Source organism: Narcine bancroftii, chromosome 4, assembly GCF_036971445.1.
Source record: "Narcine bancroftii isolate sNarBan1 chromosome 4, sNarBan1.hap1, whole genome shotgun sequence".
Lineage (NCBI taxonomy): Eukaryota > Metazoa > Chordata > Chondrichthyes > Torpediniformes > Narcinidae > Narcine > Narcine bancroftii.
In genome coordinates this window covers 278,567,091-278,590,987 of record NC_091472.1, presented here as the reverse complement: position 1 = coordinate 278,590,987, position 23,897 = coordinate 278,567,091, and the positions used below count along the sequence as shown (strand labels likewise).

The 23,897-nt window shown below is 38.5% G+C and overlaps 1 long non-coding RNA gene across 2 annotated transcripts in view; it reads right to left on the bottom strand.

Moving 5' to 3' along the window:
• Window positions 1-23,897, bottom strand: part of LOC138762007 (uncharacterized) — a 146,083-nt gene that overhangs the window by 98,979 nt on the left and 23,207 nt on the right. Inside the window, exon 4 of one of the 2 annotated variants that reach the window (XR_011356710.1) lies at window positions 12,744-13,774. The exons of the other annotated variant lie outside the window; for it this stretch is intronic. This is a non-coding gene — a long non-coding RNA (uncharacterized lncRNA). Of the gene's footprint in view, window positions 1-12,743; window positions 13,775-23,897 lie in introns of those variants that run through there. 2 annotated transcript variants of the gene reach the window in all.

Genomic DNA, 23,897 nt, shown 5'->3' with positions numbered 1-23,897 from the left:
GAGGGAAATGTGATTGTGATTTAGTCAATTGTATCCAAATAATCTACAACCAATCTAAATCAATCAACTGATGGAAATTGTAAAATCATTCAAGAATATTCTTGCTCACAATTTGGTGATATTCTTTTGCATATTTTACGAAAATAGTGGATATAATTATTTCAGTTTTTCAATTATGTTTTGTTCTGGTGATTACAGTATTTTTGTTACTATTCTCTTTGTAAAAATAGCCTGTGTGGCATAAACTGATAAGTAAAGATTGAAATATCACTTTTTGACTAAATTTTTATCTGTATAATTCACAGAGCTTGAGCATATGAGACAAAGCAAGACCTTACAGAAAATAAAGTAACCAAAGTGGGGTTAGAGAAACCAATGGAAGAAACCAAATAAAATGCAAGAGTAATGCAAGATGATAAAATAAGTCTTCAGCAAGAATGAAACATCACTGCAGAAGGAGGATGGTGCAGCAAGAACAAGGGGAGAATAAAAATAAACATGTGGCAGAAAATAAGAGAAAGTGAGAAAAAAAGTTGAGGAAGTCCATGGCAAAATATTTTGAATTATTTTAAGATATATTTGTTTGCTTTGAAATGGAATGATCAACCAGAAATACTAGCAATGATTTGGAAGAAACAAAATTTTTCTGAATTAAAAAAAAATTAGATAAACAGCTCAGTAACTGGCCCAACTGCTATGCAAACCATGCTGCCAACATAATGCAACAGGGAAACCAAACAGCAAATCATATTCTCAGTGTTGTATGGTAAGATAACTGTAAGATGGGAGAGGAGACTTAAGAGGGGTATTCAAGATCATGAGAGACATGGATAGGCTGGACAGCCAGAACTTCTTTACCAGGGTGATAACAGAAGCATCCTGTTTAAGATGTGTGCAAGAAGGTTTAGGAAAGATGTCAGACATAATTTATTTTTACACCGAGCATGGTAGGTACCTGGAATGCATTGCCATGGGAGGTGGTGGAAGCTGGTACAATAGAGGTATTTAAAAGACTCTTAGATAGGCACATATTAAATTAAATTTAGACAGAGCACAGTAACAGGCCATTTTAACCTACGTCCAAGCCATCCAATTTACACCCAATTAACCTACACCCCCAGCACATTTCAAATGGTGGGAGGAAACCAGAGCCCCTGGGAAAAATCCACACAGACATGGGGAGAATATACAAACTCCTTACCTTGTCCCGATTGCTGGCACTATAAAGGTGCTGTTATGGCAACCCTGCCATTCCTTACTCATGAATGTAAGCAAAATAGAAATTTATCGATGTAAGATAGAGAAAGATTAGCTTGTTGTGGAGTAGGTTTACATAGGTCAACAAAACATCATGGGCTATAGGAGTCTATGTTCTGTGACGAGGATCTATATGGAACAGCTGCCAGGAAATATTTATTTGCACAGCATAGGATTAACAGCTAAAAAATAGTACTAGATTTATTTAAGAATGTATTGGTAAAATAGTAAGTTTAGCACTCCAAGAGAGATAGAATTAAGCAAGGATGGTCTTCATATGACTTAACTTGACATGAGCTACCTACCTCCAAGACTCTGGTATCTCTCCTGTGATGAAAGACATATATCTGCAAGGGACCCTGGAATTTCTTCACTAGTCTCTCTCAAGGTCCTTGTCAGACCCTGGGGATTTATTCACCTTTATTTTTGTATAATTACTCATTTTTATGAATCAACTAAGAACATTGAAAATATGTTTCGGAGAAAATATATTTTAAAATTGTTTTGCACTAATAATGATCAATATTAGTGATACATTTTGTATAATCAAATAGGTATTTTACTTTAAGAATGCCTCCTTCGCAATGTTCTGATTGCTAGCTAGTGGCTTTGATGCAAACCGTCGATAAGCTGCATGGAAATGTGCACATATTTCTGGGCTTCGTTGTCTACACAGGGCAGTACAGAGGTAATGGAAAGATGGCTGCACATCCTCCCACTCTTGGACCAGATCGGAGTCTAGTGGTGGTTCCTCACTGAGCTGAAAGACTGGAGGCATTTTATTTTAATCAACACAAGTGCCTTAGTTCATTTACATATTGAGCTTGGTTTTATTATGGTATAATTTTCAAATGATATACAGTATAACTTTTTTTAATTAATTAAATGTTCTTCAAATATTTCTGATCAGCCTTGCTTGAATGCTGCACCAATGAAAACTAGAGAATATAGAAGATATTTGATACCTCAGAGAGCATTAGGACAACAATTTTTCCTAATAAACTATTTTTTTTTTTTAAAATGTAGACATGCAACCCAGTGACAGTGACCTTGTGCCACCCAAAATACACCGATTAACCTGCAATCCCATTCCACATGAAGGGTGGGTGGAAACTAGAGCACCCAGAGGAAATCCTTGCAGACAAAGGGAGAACGTACAAACTTCTTACAGAAAAAGCCTGATTTGAACTTTGGTTGCAGGTGAATTACTCTTTCTTCTTCTTCCTTTGGCTTGGCTTCACAGACGAAGATTTATGGAGGGGTATGTCCACATCTGCTGCAGGCTCATTGGTGACTGACAAGTCTGATGCAGGACAGGCAGGCATGGTTGCAGCGGTTGCAAGGGAAAATTGGTTGGTTGGGGTTGGGTGTTGGGTTTTTCCTCCTTTGTCTTTTGTCAGTGAGGTGGGCTCTGTTGTCTTCTTCAAAGGAGGTTGCTGCCCGTCGAACTGTGAGGCGCCAAGATGCACAGTTGGAGGCGAGATCAGTCCACTGGCAGTGGTCAATGTGGCAGGCACCAAGAGATTTCTTTAAGCAGTCCTTGTACCTCTTCTTTGGTGCACCTCTGTCTCGGTGGCCAGTGAAGAGCTCTCCATAGAACACGATCTTGGGAAGGCGATGGTCCTCCATTCTGGAGGACCAGCGCAGTTGGGTCTTCAGTAGCGTGGATTCAATGCTTGCAAATTCTGCCAGCTTGAGTACTTCGATATTGGTGATGAAGTCATTCCAATTAATGTTGAGGATGGAGAGGAGACAGTGCTGGTGGAAGCTTTCTAGGAGCCGTAGGTGATGCTGGTAGAGGACCTATGATTCAGAGCCAAACAGGAGCGTGGGTATGACAATGGCTCTGTACACGCTGGTGAATTACTAACATTGTGCTAAATGTCTATGCTAACCATGTGCCCCTCAAATAAAATGAGGGTTCAATGATCAGATATTGTTATTTTATAGTTGCTAGTAAAAATCTGGATGAGATTGTAATATATGGCTATTCAACAAAACAACCTTTTGCCCTTGTATTTGTAAATCAGTTTCCATAATCATTTTTCAGGAGATTATTTCAGGAAATACTGAAATTTTATGCAGTGGAATTGTCAAGGCATAGAATTAACCTTTCGCTGGTCTTTTTTCTTCATTTGCTTTCAGTAGCCATTCACCTCTGTGTCCATGTGGCAGGACATACATATAATCAAACTGTGAGCTCACCGTAATAATGTTTTTTTCCTATGAATCAGTCTTAAGATATCCTCCAGTAGTTGAATAAACATTTTTCCAGCATTAGAGCAGGTATCTTAATTACTTATTTCAGCTGATCATTTTTTCCTTGCAACTAGTTACAAAACCAGCAGAGAAAATACAAGCAATTCCTATATAATTTGTCATTTCCATCAGTGTGTTGGAGTTCAGATCTCAACGAGATTAATTTACCCTAACCATACAAAATTAAACGAGCAAGTTTTGATCACGAATAAGGAACTTTGTCCCTTGATGTTCTCTGTATTCTAGCTTGTGTGCTATTTTTTCTCCAATCTATTCACATATTTTAATTGTTTAATTCTGTAGCCAATTTATTGGTTCAACTCTTTGTTTTCTTGCCTGGTTTATCAAGTCACAGGTTCTACTTTTCCTTTCAAAATCAAACATTTAATTTGCAATGATATGAGAAATTAAGTTGGTTGTTAGTGTACCAGAAAACTATTTGAAATTGACTTACATTTAAAATGAATTTTAATTAATTGGCATGTATCATACCTCAAAATCTATATACGCAAGCAAATTGTTGTTATACTGTTCATCATTGAGTTCAGCAAAAAAAAAAAAATCATGGCATTAGGTAGATTCATTTAGTTGGGATTTGAAGATTACATAATTTATCACCAGAGTAGAAAAAGCAAGGTACTCATTTTTAGGTAAAATTATGACAGAGAATTTCATTGTAATGCACTCACACTGATAATTTACAATGAGACGTCAGTGTTGGTTTAAAAATTAAACTAGTATGAAATGGAACTTGTCAGTGACACAACCACATTCATTTATTTGTGTGACACCAAATTTCTGCCATCTTCAATTATATCTACACAAGTTTAATGCAGGTATTACTCTCTCCTACATATTGTTATTGTACCTCGACAAATGTTGCAAACAGAAAATAACTTATTCACTTGCAATTTTCCTTTATTACTGTGAGCCATTTGAATTATTGGCACTCTCTTGTTGTCTAGGGAGTTGGAAGGGAGGCATTATTAGAGAAGAGGAATATGAAAAGGTGTTAAAATAAGGAGAAAATTATGGCAACAGATCAAATTGCTAATGTGGAAGTTTATGTTCTGGGAACATTTTTTTAAGGAGATCAGTTACGTTGTGGATGTTATTGCTGGAAAATATAATGCTGCAATGAATTCAGAGAGAGGGACATTATGCAACAGGATAACAAAATCTAAAAGCTGAGCTTGACAAAATGTAAATTTTAGAAATAACATACAGATGGTTAACGGAAATTAGCACATTCAAATCACTTAAAACTACAGGCTAAAACCTCCAAACTGAAGCTATATTCATGACATCCCTTATGTATGCATGAACAAGTAGAAACCTTCCAGGTTTTAAATTGCATTGCTAAAGAATGGCAGAGTTATTGTAAATGTTTAAGTGGCTAATAAAAAATATACCCAATATATTCTTATAATAAACATCTGTGGAGAGCAACAGATTTGATGGTTCAGGTTGGATCAACACCAGATTTTTATTTTTTATTTTTAAAAGATATAGGCAGAGATTCAGAAATTCTGCAGAAAGTGTAAGGGATGAAGGAACAAATGTACAAATGTAAAATGGGCAAATGTGTCCACACCAAATTGTTCAGGATTTTCCCCAACCAGATGCCCTAGATGAACAATAAAATCTGGAACCTGTTGAGAGCCAGATCACAGGCATTTAAGTCCAAAGATCCAGATCGCAATAAAAGGAGCAGGTATTTCTTCCAGAAAGCCGACTGCCAGGTGAAGTGGAGTTTCCGGATGAAAAAGGAAACCCCAGAGGGATATTCAACAGCTGCGGCAGGGCCGTAACCTAAATGACATAACATGCTACAAAATAAAAATGTGAATGTTACTGATATGGATTTGTAAAAGACAATTGATTTAGTCCTTTGTAAGAGATTGAAAGCAATATCAGAAGGTTTAATTATTCAGCAACTGTACACATAATTATCAATTTCCCAAATTGATTCAATATTTGTCTTCTGGAAATATACTATGCCTATTTCTTCCTTCATTATGATATTGTTACAAAATGATCATTGAAAAATATTTCCTTATTTTCACTGTCATTATCAATTTTCATTAATCCCACATTCTTCTCCACCACTCTTTTCTTCCTGCATAGATGCAGCTTTTGTGAAATGATTTTAATGTACCTTGCCCTTTGAATGATTCCCCTTTCTACATCTTATTGAGTCAGTTCTTTACTCTTAAAAACTTTGACATAGAGCATGGTAACAGGTCCTTCCGACCCATGAGCCCATGCCCCAATTAACCTACAACACCTGTACATTTGAAGGGTGAGAGGAAACTGGAGGACCCAGAAGAAATCCATTCACAGGAAGAACATTCAAGCTCTTTACAGACAGCGAACACAGGCTGCCACCCTTCTGTTCAAATGCCATTTGTTTATTCCTTGTATCTCATTGAGTTGTCAGCATTCATTCGTAACTTTGATGTTTCTCTGCATTTTATGTTAGTCCTTTTTACAAGTAGATTACTGGCTAAAGACTACATAGGAAGAGAATAAAGCCAATTAAAGATCAACAAGGTTGTCTGTGGAACTACAGGGTCCTTCAACCACAAGTCACCACAGTGTGCACAGCCAGTGTTGATCTTTCAGCCACTGACTCCCTTGATGGTAGCTGTGTGGATCCTTCAGCCACTGAGCCCCTTGCTATTCTGTTGCTGTGGTCAACTTCCCTCATCTCCCATTCTCTTTTGGAACAGGGGATGTTTGCCCTGTTTCTGGTGCCCTATTCCAGTCTGCTGCTGTCCCAGTCTGCAACTTCTCATGATTCATTGCAATCTTGGGTACAGACCTCTGTGGTTGGAGGAATTTTTGTTTTAAAAAATCCACCATCAACTCCTTCAACAGACCTTTTAAAGACCGTGTGGAGCTGCTGTCATAAAACCAGTGAATATGACCTTGGGGAGCAACACTGTGTCTCTGCTCCCCACTCTCTCAGGTCCGTACCAGTGGCAGATCTGACGTTTTTTTTTGTTCCCTAGTTTTAATCCAGACTGCTGTTGGAAACAATCTCACTGATCCACTCTTATCTATTTTTCAAATGTTAAGGGTGGATTAGGGATAGCGAGTATGGCTTTGTGTGTGGTAAATTGGATCTCACAAATTTGATTGCATTTTTAAGAAAAGGTGACCAAGAAGATTGATCAGGGTGGTAGCGAAGGTCTTTGACAATATCCCACCTGGTAGGCTAGTCTGGAAAACTGATTGCACAGGGTCCAGAATCAGCTGGCCAAAGAAAACAGAATTGGCTTCATGTTTGGAATCAAGGATGGTATTGGAAGGTTGTTTTTCCAGATTGGAAGCCTGTGACCAATGTGGTGCTACCAGGAATCTCTCTGGGGTCCATTGTTGTTTTCATCTGGCCGTCCTGGCCAGAGAAGAAACGAGCCCTCCGTCGCGCATGCAGCCATCTTCAGCACAAACTCCGGGAGATCCAAAATGAGTGATGGACTAGCCTCGCTAAACAAACCCAACTCAGCGCGGACATTGGCGACTTCAGGGATTTTTACGAGGCTCTAAAGGCTGTGTACGGCCCCTCACCCCAAGTCCAAAGCCCACTGCGCAGTTCAGACGGCAAAGTCCTCCTCAGCGATAAGAACTCCATCCTCAACCAATGGTCAGAACACTTCCAATCTCTTTTCAGTGCTAACTGCTCAGTCCAAGAATCCGCCATGCTCCAGCTCCCTCAACAGCCCTTAAGGCTAGAGCTGGATGAGGTCCTCACCCGGGAAGAGACATATAAAGCAATTGAACAACTGAAAAGTGGCAAAGCAGCAGGTATGGATGGAATCCCCCCAGAGGTCAGAAAGGCTGGCGGCAAAACTCTGCATGCCAAACTGCATGAGTTTTTCAAGCTCTGCTGGGACCAAGGAAAGCTGCCTCAGGACCTTCGTGATGCCATCATCATCACCCTGTACAAAAACAAAGGCGAGAAATCAGACTGATCAAACTACAGGGGAATCACGTTGCTCTCCATTGCAGGCAAAACCTTTGTTAGGATTCTCCTAAATAGAATAATACCTAGTGTTGCCGAAAATGATCTCTCAGAATCACAGTGCAGCTTTCGCGCAAACAGAGGAACTACTGACATGGTCTTTGCCCTCAGACAGCTCCAAGAAAAGTGCAGAGAACAAAACAAATGACTCTACATCACCTTTGTTGACCTCACCAAAGCCTTCGAAACCGTAAGTAGGAAAGGGCTTTGGCAAATACTAGAGCGCCTCGGACGCCCCCCAAAGTTCCTCAACATGGTTATCCAACTCTACGAAAACCAACAAGGTCGGGTCAGATACAGCAATAAGCTCTCTGAATCCTTCTCCATTAACAATGACGTGAAGCAAGGCTGCGTTCTCGCACCAACCCTCTTTTCAATCTTCTTCAGCATGATGCTGAAACAAGCCATGAAAGACCTGAACAATGAAGACGCTGCTGACATCCGGTACCACGCGGATGGCAGTCTCTTCAATCTGAGGCGCCTGCAAGCTCACACCAAGACACAAGAGAAACTTGTCCGTGAACTACTCTTTGCAGACGATGCCGCTTTAGTTGCCCATTCAAAGCCAGCTCTTCAGCGTTTGACGTCCTGTTTTGCGGAAACTGCCAAAATGTTTGGCCTGGAAGTCAGCCTGAAGAAAACTGAGGTCCTCCATCAGCCAGCTCCCCACCATGACTACCAGCCCCCCCACATCTCCATCGGGCACACAAAACTCAAAATGGTCAACCAGTTTACCTATCTCGGCTGTACCATTTCATCGGATGCAAGGATCGACAACGAGATGGACAACAGACTCGTCAAGGCAAATAGCACCTTTGGAAGACTACACAAGAGTCTGGAAAAACAACCAACTGAAAAACCTCACAAAGATTAGCATATACAGAGCCGCTGTCATACCCACACTCCTGTTCAGCTCCAAATCATGGGTTCTCTACCGGCATCACCTACGGCTCCTAGAACGCTTCCACTAGCGTTGTCTCCGCTCCATCCTCAACATTCATTGGAGTGACTTTATCACCAACATCGAAGTACTCAAGATGGCAGAGGCCAACAGCATCAAATCCACGCTGCTGAAGATCCAACTGCGCTGGGTAGGTCACGTCTCCAGAATGGAGGACCATCGCCTTCCCAAGATCGTGTTAAATGGCGAGCTCTCCACTGGCCACCGAGACAGAGGTGCACCAAAGAAAAGGTACAAGGACTGCTTAAAGAAATCTCTTGGTGCCTGCCACATTGACCACCGCCAGTGGGCTGATATTGCCTCAAGCCGTGCATCTTGGCGCCTCACAGTTCGACGGGCAGCAACCTCCTTTGAAGAAGACCGCAGAGCCCACCTCACTGACAAAAGACAAAGGAGAAAAAACCCAACACCAACCAACTAATTTTCCCTTGCAACCGCTGTAACCGTGTCTGCCTGTCCTGCATCGGACTTGTCAACCACAAACGAGCCTGCAGTTGACGAGGACATCACCCCTCCATAAATCTTCGTCCGCGAAGCCAAGGCAAAGAAAGAAAGATTAACATGATTTGTAAGTTTGCGATAACACCAAAATTGATGGGGTAATGGACAGTGAAGAAAGTTATTGGAAATTCAAACAGGATTTAGATGAACTGGGAAAGTGGATCAAGAAATGGCAAGTGGGATTTAACTCAACAACTGCAAGGTGTTACCCTTTAGTCATTTAAGCCAGGAAAGAGCTTATGAGCTTGCATGGTGAAACACTAGGACCCTGGAGAGTGTTGTATAACAGGGAGACTTAGGTGTTCAGGTGCATCATTCCATGAAAGAGGCGATAGAGCCTCCATGAAAGAGGCGATAAGTTGGTGAAGAAGGTATTCTGTCCAAATGCTGGGACATCATGTTCCAAATGTACAAGCTTTGGAGAGACCAGACTTGGACTATTGTGAGCTGTTTAGGTCTCACAGCTGTGGGAAAGAAGTCATGAGGGTGGCAAGTAAGCAGAAATGTCTCACATAAATCTTAGAGGCTTATAAAATTGTGAATGGTATTGATGAAAAAAGTTTTTTTTTGCCTCCAGGGTAAGTGAATCCAAATCAAGAGGGCATAAATTTAAGGCAAAAGGAAAAAAATTTAAAAGGGACCTGAGGGGCACCTTTTATGCATTGAAGGTAGTGGTATATGGAATGAGCTATGAGAGGAATGTAGAAGCACGTACATTAATATATTTAACTGGGTACATGAAAAGGAAAGGTTAAGAGTGATATGGGCCAAATGCAGGCCAATGGGACCATCTACATTAGTAAACTTGGGCTGAAAGACCTGTTTTGTGGTGCAAAACTCTGACTCTCTCATTCCTTCTTATTTATGACTCTTTTCTCCTCAGGCTTCCAAAGCTCCTCTTTCAGCAAACCATTTGGCTGCCAACTAAATCCAGCTCACTATTAATGTAATATGGCTAGTCCCCTTTTTCCTCAGAATCAGAATTTATTGTCATGAACAAGTCATGAAATTTGGTGCTTTGTGACAGCAACCATCTTACATCTTTACTATAAAAAATAATAGTGCACGAAAAGTAAAGCAGTGTCTTTGGTTCATTGATTATTTAGGAATCGGATGGCAGCGGGGAAGAAGCTGTCCTTGTGCCATTGAGTGCTTGTCTTTAGACTCCTGTACCTTTCACCAATGGTAGCAGAGTGAAGAGGGCGTGGCCTTGGTGGTTGGGGTCTTTGAGGGTAGAGGCTGCTTTTTTAAGACACCACCTCATGTAGATGTCCTCGATGGAATGAAGTCTGGTGCCTGTGATGTCACAGGCACAGTTAACAACCCTCTAGATTTTATTCTTGTCCTGAGAGTTGACAACTCCATACCAGTCGGTGATGCAACCAGCAAGAATGCTCTCCACAGTACACCTGCAGAAGTGACAAAGAATCTCCTCAGATACCTCACAAAGTTTAGGCACTGGTAAGCTTTCTTTGTGATTGCATCAAGATGGAGGCTCTAAAAAAATAGATCCTTGGAGATGTGGAAGTGGATGCCCAGAAATATGAAGTTCTTTTTGAACTAATCTATTCTGAATATATAAAAAAGCTAATCTGGCTATCCCAATCAATTCACAAGTTTAAAAAGCTATAAAATTGACCCCCCCCCCCCCCTTCCCCCTTCCCCACTATTACATCTATTTTGCCTTCACTGCATGCTTGTCTAAACTCTGCATGAATGTGTTGTTCTGGTACAATTTTCACTGCAGTTTTATAGAATATTAGAATATTACAGCACAGAAAATAGGCTGTTCAGCCAGCCCTTGTAGTCTCTGCCAAACTATTATTCTATCTAGTCTCACTGACCTGTACCCAGTCCATAGCCTTCCACACTCCTCCCATCTATGGACCTATCCAATTTTTTAAATTAAATGTGGTAATTGAGCCTGCATTCACTACTTCAGATGGCATGTTATTCCACCCTTCTACTACTCACCATGCGACAAAATTCCCCCTCATGTTCCCCCAAACATTTCCCCTTTCACCCTTAACTCATGTCCTCTGATTTATCTGCTTCTTCATTTGACTCCTCAAATTCTGCTTACCTCTCACTGTACCTTTAATCACCATTGAAGTGATTACATTCTTAATCATCCTAGCTGTTCATTCCTGCCCCATTTCCCTGCATTTCCTATCACCCCCCATTATTTTTTTTTCCAGTTCTGACCATCTTTTAATAATGGCTATCATGCCATTTATTTTTATATAAAGTGAATGAATACCTGCAATGTATTATTTACAATATTTATATATAAAGATTTAATTGGGTACATAGACATCTTTCTATTCACTACAAATGAATAATTTACAGATGATATACTTCCTTTAATGTACATCTTCTAATTTTCCTATGAATTGATTCATTTGTTTTATAGATGTTGATCTTTGATTCACTGAGAAATGCTGACATCCTCTCTTCCTCCTCCTCTTTATCCCACTTTTTTATTCAGGCCTCTTGTACGTGAGGAAAAGGCCCAGGCCCGAAACTTTGGTTACCCTTTACTCCCTATGGATGCCGTACATTTGTGCATTGTTCCTGAGCCTAGAATTTGCACACTTTCTTGTTTAACTCATCAGTAGCAAAAGGATGCTCTCTGACCTGCTGAGTTCGTCCAGCAATTCTTCATTTGTTTGAGGTTCTGGTAGCAGCAGCCTTTATGTGATTCACCTACTTTGTGAGTCCATAGTTGCACTGGAGAAGAACTTCTGCATAGATGAGGGAGTTGAAAGCCCAAAGTCTGCAGATGCTGTGATTGTATTAAAAACATAGAAATGCTAGATGAACTCAGCAGGTCTCATAGCACCCACAGGAGCTAAAGTTGTATTATCAATGAATTGGACCTGAGCCATTCCTCAAGGTATGAGCAAAATATAGACAGGCGCCTATATTAAAAAACTGGTGAAAAGGGAAGAATTGCAGGGGGAGGCACATAGACTTCATTGAGCATCTATACTCGGTTTCAAATGGGAGCAGAAGGACTTGATACAAAAGATTCCAGAACAACGCAGAAAGGGTCAGGGGTCTGGATCATTTAGATTGTTCTTGTCCACATAACAGATCTTCCAGTCACAACTCATTTCAATTCCCTGTCCCATTCCCATACTTGCTTTTCTGTTCATGGTCTCATGCACCACCCAACCGAAGGCCCCCATAAATTGGAAGAGCAGCACCTCATATTCCATCGGGGCACCCTCCAATCAGATGACATTACCATTGACCTCCAATTTCATCTCTCTTAGCCCTGCCCCCACCCTGTCTTCCTCACTCCCTATCCCGATGTCTCCTTTGTCTACATTCACAGAAGTCTCCCCTCCCCTAATTAAGTCTCAGCTTTTCTCTCCTGCTCTTCTATTCATGTTCACTTATGGCCCCTTGGCACTTAGCCTATGCTTCTCCTCCTTCCTCTGTTCCCTCACTCCCTTACCTTTTTATTCAAGTGCCTGCCCGTTGCTCATACCTTGGCGAAGAGCTTATAAATGTGGATGATACATCTTTGCCTCCTATGGACACTGCGGGATCTGCTGTTTCTCCAGCACTTCTGTATTTATCCAATTAACTTTGTAGCTGATTTTGAAGCCCATATTTGATTTAACCTCAAAATTAAATAATGAACAGACTTTCTGACTTAAAAAAAAAATCTGAAGCAGCTTCTGAGCTACTGAAATAATTTATTTTGTCTGTTTCCACTGCATAGGGGGAATGAACAGGATGAGCATTTTGACATCTACTATTCTCAAATGTTTAAACTCTTCAAGCCTTGGCTAATTAGTGTGGATTATCTACTAATTAAAATCTTTGTTGATTGGAAAGATATGTCAACTTTGTGCAGATGTTCTGGACTTAACACCATTGCAAAAGTTAATTTCCACTTCTTTTCACACACGGTTGGGTAGACAGGGGAATTTACTCTCATTATAAAAATAATGAAAGTACGTGGTATGAAGATTCAAAGAAATCTATTTTTAAAAAAGAACAAATAGCACTTGAAGCTGTTTTTTAAAACTCATTTCATCTGACTTTTTTGGGGAGAGGAAGATATGAAGAGATCTGAAAGAGTTATTTATACTGAAGAATGGAGTAGACAGTGGAGAGGGGAAAGCATTCCGATTGATTGATGAGTCATGAAGCAGAAGGTTACAAACACAAAACCATGAGGAGAAACCAATTTGTACAGTAATTGGGGTCTGAAATTACAATATCAAGGATGGTGATGGCACATTCATTTGCAGAAAATGGAAGCAGAAGGACTTGAAACAAAAGATTTCAGAACAATGCAGAGAGGGTTAGGGGACTGGATCATTTAGATTGCTCTTGTCCATATAAATGGGGGTGGGGTCAACTGGTCTCCTCTGCTTTAACCATTTTGTGATTCTAGTTGACTAAACAGAACATGAAGGATCACACTTGCTAAAAAAAACTCTTCCCATTCAACTACACTCCATGATTCTGTGGCTTAGGCACCAATTTTCATGAAATGTAGTTTAAAAAAACACTGGTGGCAGATGACTTTCAAAAGTTTCAGTCATCTACCCCCCCCCCCCCCCAATCAAACCTTTCATCAATTGTCCATCTCAATCATATTCCCAGTGATTCCAATCCCAAAGATTGTTCCAGATCTTCAATATCAATCAGGTTCCTTGACATTTCACCCTCCTTTCCATTCCTACTCCCATTTCTTTTATCAGACATCCTCCTCTTAGGTGACAATGGTCGATCAGCTCCCGGTACATCTGGTAAAGAATTATCAAAATCATGATCATTCTCAAAAAAAACAGATCGTAAGTTCCCATAGAAAACTTTCAACACGGTTGAGTACTGAAAAGTAAACTTGTACCCCTTTCGCCACAACACTTCTTTTGCTGAAATTCCTTACTCCTCTTAATAATCTCCTGACTCAAATCAGCATAGAAAAGAACTCTATTGCCTTGAACCATCATTGGAGTTTTATTTTGACAAGCCTTCTGAACAGCAACTCTTAAAATCATCTCTCTATCCTGATATCTCAAACAACAAAGTGGTTGACCAGGATAATTTTTTTTCCTCAATGCTCTATGCATTCTAACAATTCCAAACCATCCAGAAAAAATTCAAAAAATTCAATTTTTAAAAACCTTCAATGCCTTCCGGGGGACCTACTTTTTTCACATTATTCCAATGCCCTTGATTTTCCAGAGTCAATCTTCTTCAACAATTCTCTCCTTTGAATCTCCCATCCTACAAAAGAACCTCCACTTTATCTATTTTTTTCTCTATTCCGTTCCACTTGGTCTTAACAATCATGGAATGTCCCTTCAATCTTTTTGAAATGATCTTGCACTGTATCCATTACTTTCAGACATCTATTAGCAGCAGCTTTAAGAGCCATATATTTCTTTATAGTGACACTTCTTCACAAATACTGTTCATTTTAACTTTCATATCCATAAATCCTTGATCCATTTGAGAAGACATCAGAAGGACATATTGTCCATTTGTTGAGCAGTCCCTTCCAAAATTGTAAAAACTGCTTCTAAGCCAGGTTCCCCCATTCCTCCTTGAGGCCACCCTTCTTTAGCTGTAATATATATATTTTTTAAACTTTATTTATTCATTCAAAAAACAAATATGACATATACAGCAATTAAACATGAACATGTTTTTTTTGTATATATAGAAAAAAGAGAAAAAAAGAACCCCCCCCCCCCCCACTTCAGCCAACTGAGCCATAAAGAAAATTTATCTAATCCCAAACCTTTCCGAGGTTGCAAACTACCCAATAAAAATACTGTTGGATCTAAAACTATTTTAATCTTATACAGATATTCTAAAAATGATTGAATTTTCTTCCAAAAAGATTGTATATGTATACATAACCAAACAGCATGAAGTTCCAACCATATCACCACATCTAAAACACAAATCTGATTCATTAAAACCATTTTTTTAAAAATTTTTCAGGTGTCAAATATAATTGATGTAAAAAATTGTAATTAATCATTACAATGCATAACATGTATTTATCAATCTTGTTACATTATCATAACAGATATCTAACCAATCATCTTCAGAAATAAAACCAATATATACTTCCCATTTAATTTTAGATCTATCCCAACTCTTTTTATCCATACCATCCTGTAATATTTGATACATAAATGAAATATAACCCTTCTCTGGTACCTTAATAAGAAGTCTCAAATTTAGTCATTTTAGGTAAAATCATCTCTTCCAAACATACATTTTACCAAAGATCAAATTTGATAATAAAGAAAGAGTTCTTATCAATACAAAAATCTTTCCTCATCTGATTAAAAGATAAAAACTTATCCTCTTTAAAACAATCTCCCAAATTTTTCACCCCTTTAAATCTCCAATGCAATAAACTTTGATTATGTATTGAAAAAGAAAAGTTGATTATTATACAACAGAGTCAAAGCCAATAATTTACCCCTAGAGCCTATCATTTTATTTTTCTTTATCCATAACTTCATTAAATGTTTTAGTATAGGCACATTATATTGTTGTAACAAATTTATATTCCACCTAAACAAAAATTCAGAAATACTTGAAATCTCAATTTTAGCCCAACTAGGAGGCCGTACCAAATCCATCAATGAACTAATAAATTTAAGTTGGGCTGCCTCATAATAATTTTGAAAATGTGGTAAATGTAGTCCCCCTAACTCATATTTCCAAGTTAATTTATTCAAAGCTACTCTCGAAAATTTACCCCTCTATAAAAACTCCCTAACTGTTTTATTCAAATCTCGAAAAAAATTATCAACTAAATACGGAATAGATTGAAACAAATATTGTATGCACGGAAAGATATTCATCTTAATTGTATTTATCCTTCCCATGAAATTAATAGGTAAATCTTTCCATTTAATCAAATCAGTTTTAATTTTTTTCATTAACAGAGCATAATTTAATTTATATAAAGATTGATAATTAACATTCAAAATTATACCCAGATATTTAATTTGATCAGTCCGCTTCAAATTAATAATATTCTTATAAACTGAATAATCTCCTTCACTTACCGATAATATTTCACTTTTTTCCCCCCAATTAACTTTATATCCAGAAAGACATCCATATTGTATTAAACATTCCTTCAAATGCAAAAGTGACTGAGCTGGGTTTATTAAATACACCAATACATCATCAGCAAATAAATTAATTTTATACTCCTCATCTAAAACTTTCATACCTTGTATCTGTGTATTTTGTCTTATCAACTGTGCTAAAGGTTCAATCACTAATGCAAATAAAGCTGGTGATAAAGGACAACCTTGACGAGTTGATCAAGTTAACTTAAAAGATTCCAAAATCAAACCATTCATCAATACTCTAGCTATCGGTTTACTATATAGAGCCATAATCCAACCAATAAAAGAAGGACCAAACATAAATTTCTCCAAAACTTTAAACAAAAAATTCCATTCAACTCTATCAAATGCTTTTTCTGCATCTAAGGATATCACCATTAGATGATTGTTGAAATCTATTAATCAAACTAATCACGTGCAAAATGTTATCCTGAAGCATATCTATTCTTTATAAATCCTGTTTGATGAATGTGAATCAACTTTGGTAAAAATTTAGCCAATCTATTCGCTAATATTTTAGCTATTATTTTATATTCTACATTTAACAATGATATTGGTCTATGTGAAGAGACTTTCAAAAGGATCTCTATCTTTTTTAGGAATTACTAATTAAAGCTCTAGAACAAGACTCAGGTAATTCATAATGTTCTCCAACTTGATGTAATACATCCTCAAACACTGTAGATAAATCATCATTAAAAAATTTATAAAATTCAACCGAAAATCAGGTCCAAGCATTGATGAAAGATCTTAATTTAGTAGATATTTGGAAACTTCTTAATCCAACAGAGAAAGATTTTTCCTTTTATTCATCTAGACATAAATAGTTTTCAAGGATTGATTTCTTTTTAGTATTGACACATTTACAAGGGAAAATACAACATGCGGAATATAAAAGTAGGGTGATTTCAGATAATTCTCTGTTATATTTTACATATGAAACTTCTGAGAAAATTCAAATCGCTTATCATTGGAGGTTTAATACAATGTTAAAAAACATGGAATTTATAATCACCAGGCGATTCACCGTTCGGCATTTCCAGCATAGCCATTTTAATTTCCGAATCAGTAAATGGTTCTTCTAACTCCTGTATCTCCATCCTCTAATATCGGTAAATTCAACTGTGATTAAAAAAAAAATCAATCGATCCAGTTTCCTGTTTTCCTTCAGATGTATATAACTTTTTATAAAATGAATAAAAATCATTAATCTCACGAAGTTTAAAAGTAATGAGAGAATTCCGTCTAACAGCATTAATAATCCTCGATATCTGTTCTTTCTTTAATTGCCATGCCAATACCTTATGTGCTTTCTCTCCCCATTTGTAATACTGTTGTTTAGTCCTATTAATCACACATTCAAATTGATAAAATTGCAAAGTATTATATTTAATTTTCAGCCTAGGTAATTCTATTTTCTGATCTTCTGTAGCATCTTTCTGAAATTCCTTATCTAACTCATCGATCTGTTTCTCTAATTCAAAGCTCTGAATTAATTGATTCATTTTTATTTTAGAAGTGTAACTAATTATTTGTCCTCTCAATAGGCTTTCATAGCATCCCATAATACAAACTTACTTAGAACAGAATTAGAATTTTCTTTCAAAAAAATTAATTTGTTTTTTCAAAAAAATCAATAAATTCCATATTTTTTAACATTGTATTAAACCTCCAACGATAAGCGATTTGAATTTTCTCAAAAGTTTCATATGTAAAATATAACAGAATGATCTGAAATCACCCTACTTTTATATTCCGCATGTTGTATTTTTCCCTTGTAAATGTGCCAATACTAAAAAGAAATCAATCCTTGAAAACGATTTATGTCTAGATGAATAAAAGGAAAAATCTTTCTCAGTCGGATTAAGAAGTCTCCAAATATCTACTAAATTAAGATCTTTCATCAATGCTTGGACCTGAATTGCCATCTTAGATTTTCTAAACTTTCTTTGGAGATTTATCTAATAAAGGTTCCAAAACACAATTAAAATCACCACCAACTAAAATATTATCATTAGCCTGACACAAACATAAAAATGCATCTGAATATTTCATCATCTGCATTTGGGGCATAAATATTAAGTGAAGTCCAAAATTCACTAAAAATCTTACAATTCAATTTAAGAATACATCCTGCCTTTTCTTCCATTGATTGTAATTCAAAAGATATTTTTAATGCCTCAGAATTGCTACACCTTTAGCTCTAGAATTAAATGAAGAAGAATATACATGCCCAACCTAGTCCCTTTTTAATTTCACGCTTTCCTTCACATTCAAATGTGTTTCTTGTAAAAGGGCATATCAATTTTCATTTTCTTAATATACACCAAGATTCACTTACGTTCAATCTAACTATTTAATCCTCGAACATTAAAAGTTGCAAACCTCAACTTTGACATATCTACTATTATTACTAAATACCAATAATATCTTTATAAAAACTCAAATCAATGTATATAGGCTCTCCAATAGAGAAAAAAAAATCACAAATTAAAAACTAAAAAAATATTAAAAGGAAAAAAAAATAAAATCCCCCCCCCCAAAACACAACTACCAAAAGGTAGTAATCCCCTAAATAAAAAGTAGGTGTGGGTCACCCACCAGTGGCTGATGACTAGTAAAGAACTTAGTGCAAATCTCTCCCTCCCCAGACAAACAGTCAATAACATCAAAATATCATAATAACAAAAGAAAAAAAAAGAAAATTCTTCTTTTCATCCAGAAGATTCCAATCTTGAACATCCCATTTCAGAACGAGGTGGACTCTTTCCATTCCCATTTTTCCTATTTCTGCCATTTCTTCCGTTTCCAGAGCAACCAGATTTTCCTTTAGGAGATAATGGTGGACTACATCTTTTTCCTTTTATATCTGGCAATCAATCAGCAAAAATCATTGGTTCACGATCAGTTTTAAAAAACTGAAATTGATAGTCTTCATAAAACATCTTCAACACTGCAGGGTAACAAAAATTAGACTTATAACCTTTACGCCACAAAACTTCTTTAACTGGGTTGAATCGACGTCGACGTTGAATGACCTCTTGACTCAAATCAGGATAAAAAAAACTCTGCTATTCTGAATCAATAATGGGGTTTGTTGTTGTCTCGCATTTTGTACTGCAAGTTGAAGTATTGCTTCTCTGTCCAAATAACTCAAACATCAAATTATTACTGGTCTTGGTAGTTGACCAGCTGAGGGTGTTCTTCTTAAAGCTCTATGGGCTCTTTCCAGTATCAATCCCCCAGAGAAAAATTCTTGCTCTAATATTTGCGGAATCCAGTCTTTAAAGAAGAGGATCTTGTCCTTCTATACCTTCTGGCAAACCAACAATTTTCACATTATTCCTTCTGCTTTGATTCTCCAAATAATCTATTTTTCTTTCTAGCTCCTTCTTATGTTCTCCTAGTTCTATGATTGATTTTTCCACCTTCAAACACTTTTTCTGTGTTAGAAGTCACTTGTTGTTTACAGTCCAAAAAAGCAGTCTGAATTTTTTTTTTTTTTTTTTAAATTCTTCATAAGATGCATCCACATGTATCTTAACCATATTTAATTCTGAACTTATACCAGCATTCATTTGAGCCATTTCATTCATTTGAGATGTCAACAAAGGTTTTATAACAGCTTGAATAATTACATTTAATTGCATACACTGTGATTCAGTAAAGCTCAGCTCTGCTCTCTCTGACATAGTGGCAGAACAAGGTAACTGCAGCTCCTGCTGCAACTCAACAGAAGGCATTTAAAAATTTTTACTGCAGGTCTGGACTCCCAGTGACGGCACTCCGACTTCCTCAGGGAGTCGCCGCTGGTCTGCCCCCCCCCCCCCCCACCATCTCGCTTTTTTAATCAATTCACGAAGAAAAACTATTTCTTCAGATTGAAATGCTACCTGATGCATTTCCAAAAATGGAGTCATCTTCATGTGTGCTCCCTCCATTGAAATCGAAAGGCTTTCCAAATCGGGGTCCACTTCTTGGGAACAGGTACCTTCTTCCAGAGAACGGGTATTTCCAGCGCCATCCTTCATTTGGTGAGTAATAGGTTTTTTTTCAGCCCCCACAGGCGATCTTTGGAGTTTAGACAATGAAGATATTGAGCCTGGGGCTGTATCAAGTCGTCTAGGCCCCAAATCTTCAGCACTTCAAAAATGTAACTTCTTATGAACATGAGGTTTAGTCTTCTTATCATTAGTGGCCATAATTCCTTAATACTTTAAACTAAAATTTAAAAAGTGTAAATGAAAACAAAGGGTTAAAAAACAGGTATTTCAAAGTCTGGCCAGAGAGGTTGAGATTGCATGTCTAGACTCTACGCCATCTTGCCATGCCCCCCTTAGCTGTAATATCTCAAGCAAGTTCTTCCAGTCTCCATTCTGACAAGTCAGGACTTCCCACCCCCCTTCACCTGTGTTTGTCATCGGGTCACTCTGTCGTGGGTCTGGACCCCCACTGATGCAGGGCCGAGTTCCTCAGCCCATTTCCAGCCAGTCTGCTCCCCCCACAGCCCAGACCCTGTCTAACAAGTCACAAACTCACAATGCACCATGCATGCCTGGCAGTGCCATCGATCGCGCAGGTGTGTCTTCAGACGGGCCTCTGCGGACGATTGCGGGGTCGCGTGGTGTAATCGGGAGATGCCGCTCAGCCACCTCACCCGCGCGCCCGGCATACTAATCTGACTTGGATTTCATTGGGCCTCGGGAGCTGGATCCATCGACTCTGTGGTTTCAACTTGGTAAGTAGACCTCAATTCTTCAGCACTCTTGTATGGTAGTTTCTTCTGTAATTGAGCCTTCAGTTTCTTCACATTAGTAGTCATTTTCTTCCTTCAGTCTTCAGACACCTTTAAAAACTATTTTTAAAACTTTCCAATTTTTTAAAAATAAATATAAATCGGGCATTAATTATTCCAACTGGGGAGAGGTGGAGTTACACGTCTTCTTCCTACGCTATCACACCATGACCCCCCCCCCTCATCTTCATGAAATGTAGAAGGTCTTAATTAGATTTTCATTTTGACTGAAGCCCAATATTAACGTTCATCGGATGATGAAATCATAAAAAGTTAAAGGACAGTAGGAGTTTACTCTCTCTTCAATTACTACACGATGGTACCAGACATCTGTACAAGTGTGCATTAGGAGGCTGAGTGGCAAGTCTCTGAAATGTATGTGGCAATCAGCCTGTGCTAAACAGCCATGAAACTGCTTACCTCTGTTCACTGACCCTGCTGCACAACTCCGCAACCCTCTGCCTAATAAATGTACATGACAAGACACAGGAAAACATGTCGAGCTTCCTATATATTGGGAACTATCTCTCAACAAAGGAAGATATCCATGATGAAATTCACTGTCATTTTAGTTCTCCAATATAGTCTTTGGCTGTTAGAGGAAATGAGTTTTAAAGTCTCAAGAATAGAACAAAACTAATAGTCTAGTAGGCAGCAATGGCTTTGCTCTCATATGCTTTCAAAGTATTGACCACCAACTATATCACTTCAAATTACTAGAGGCAGATCATCCGCAATATCTTCATGAAGTTCTCCAAATCCACTAATAGAATGGGGAAAGTGACATCAGGGTCCACTCCTTGGCTGCCACCCCCAGCATTGTAGATGCAGTTACATTGAGCTGCATTTCATAGGCAGATCATAATGGATACATGCCCACAAACAGAGTCACCTTGGTTAGAGCTGGAGATAAAAAGGTATGCTATGTTAACTCTGCCTTTTCATAGATTCTACCTGAAATAATTATGTCACCATGTAAAAGCAGGAAAGAAATTGTCCTTGAATCAGTAAGTGTGTATTTTTAAATGCATGTAATTTCTGCTCGATGGAAGGGGAGAAGAGAGTGTGGCAGATGTGGGATGAATCTTTTAATATATCAGTTGCTTTCCCGAGGTAGTGGGAAGTGAAGATGAAAGGGAGGTTGGTGTAATGGAGCAATCATAGCTCCCACATGGTGGCACTGCCAGGCTCCTATTCAGAGGACACATCGCATATCGATCAAGGCCAGTCTTGCCCCAAGTCATCAAGGTGACCCTCATGATTGGCCCATTCAAATGACCAGTACTGGGCTCCAGGCAGCCTGCTTGGACTTAGCCCGGACCTTCACTTAATTGGCCCAGGTGAATCACCTGGGATGACCCCTGCCAAGCCCCTGCACTTGGTTTCGAGCCATTGGTAACAGCAGCAATGGGGCTCAACCTGCCCCAGAATGATTGGCCTCCAAATACCTGCTGCAGAGGATTCAAGAGAGAGAGCAAAGGAAAGCATGGTCCTTTATCTCTCTTGAATCCTCGTGGCCCCTGAGTATCACCTTCTGTATTGGGTTGAGGTGAGTCCCAAGGGCAGTTAGTTAGAGCCATGTCCATACAGGTCAAGGGGTGGGGCCACATAGCATTGCCTTGATCTGATTGTTTACTGTATGTGTGTTCCTGCCATTCCTAAGTTTTGTCAGTTTTCCCTCATTACCTGCAGTGCATATTCATCCCCTTGCAAACTGTGCGTTTAAGTTAATTTACCATTTAGATTCCATTGTTTCTTCTGCATATCTTGACAATAAACTTATGCTTTGTACCTCGATCTCGGTCTGGTTCTTAACTTATGGGACCCACACGAACTTTCACTTATAACAATTGGTTGGCATGATGCATTAGAATTTCTTGTGGTCTTGGACAGATCAATTCCCATTGCCAACCTGTGATGAATCCATAAAAATTGGTAAGGGACATTGAGACTTACTGAATTGCCCAAGGAAGTAAAAACATTGGTATGCTTACTTGGCCATTGCATCAATGTGGTTCTAAGAGGTCATTGGTGATAGAACCATTCTTTATGCAACATCCATCAATATTATAATGTCAATCCAAGTTGAAAGAATTTGAAGAGAAACAGCACTTTTGCCAGTTGGTTTAGATTACAAAACATAATTGAGTTAATCTCTCATGCAGCCTCATTCTATCTCCTATGCAACACATTTCCACTTTGGAAACGTTCAGAAGGCTAAGTGCAGGTGAATTACAGCAGAGACAGTATTCCTTCCAGATTTAAGGATGGATTTGCAAGTAGACTTAAATCAATTAAACATTGTTGTGACTGAATAAGCCAGAGGTGCATATTTCACCCGAGTACTCTCCAACCAGATGGCACTTACATCAACTTCTTTAGTTCCCGTTAGATCTCGATCTCTCCTTCCCTCTGTGTCCTTTTCTCTAGCTACCCACCCCCTGACCTTTCCTCTCCATTCAGAGAGCTAAGGCTACCCTCATCACTTCTCAGCATTTTTTTTCCTCTTCTGCCCTCTCACCCAAAATATGTTGCCTGCACTCCTCCATCTGCCTATTCTCCCCTCCTACCCATACCCTTTTATTCAGGGGCCTGCTGCTGTTTTCTCACACCTTGACAAAGGACTCAGGGCAAAACATTGGTTATATCTCTTCTTATGGAAGTTACGCGAGCTGCTGTGTTTCTCCTGCGCTTTTGTTTATCGCACTACAATCACACTATCTGCAGGTTTTCCCACTTAACTCCAACATACATCTGTAGAACGTCTTTATTCAGCTCAGGCAGACAGTCAGTGAGAGATCTGGTGCATCTCTTTTGTGGGAGAATGGTCGACAGTCAAGTATCTGCAAAAGTTCCTCTTTAACTCAAAAGGACATTGAAATTTTATACTTTTAAGAACAAAGATAGCAACAAATAATTAAATACAGTGTGATAGTACAGATCTATCACCAATGTACATAGTGTATA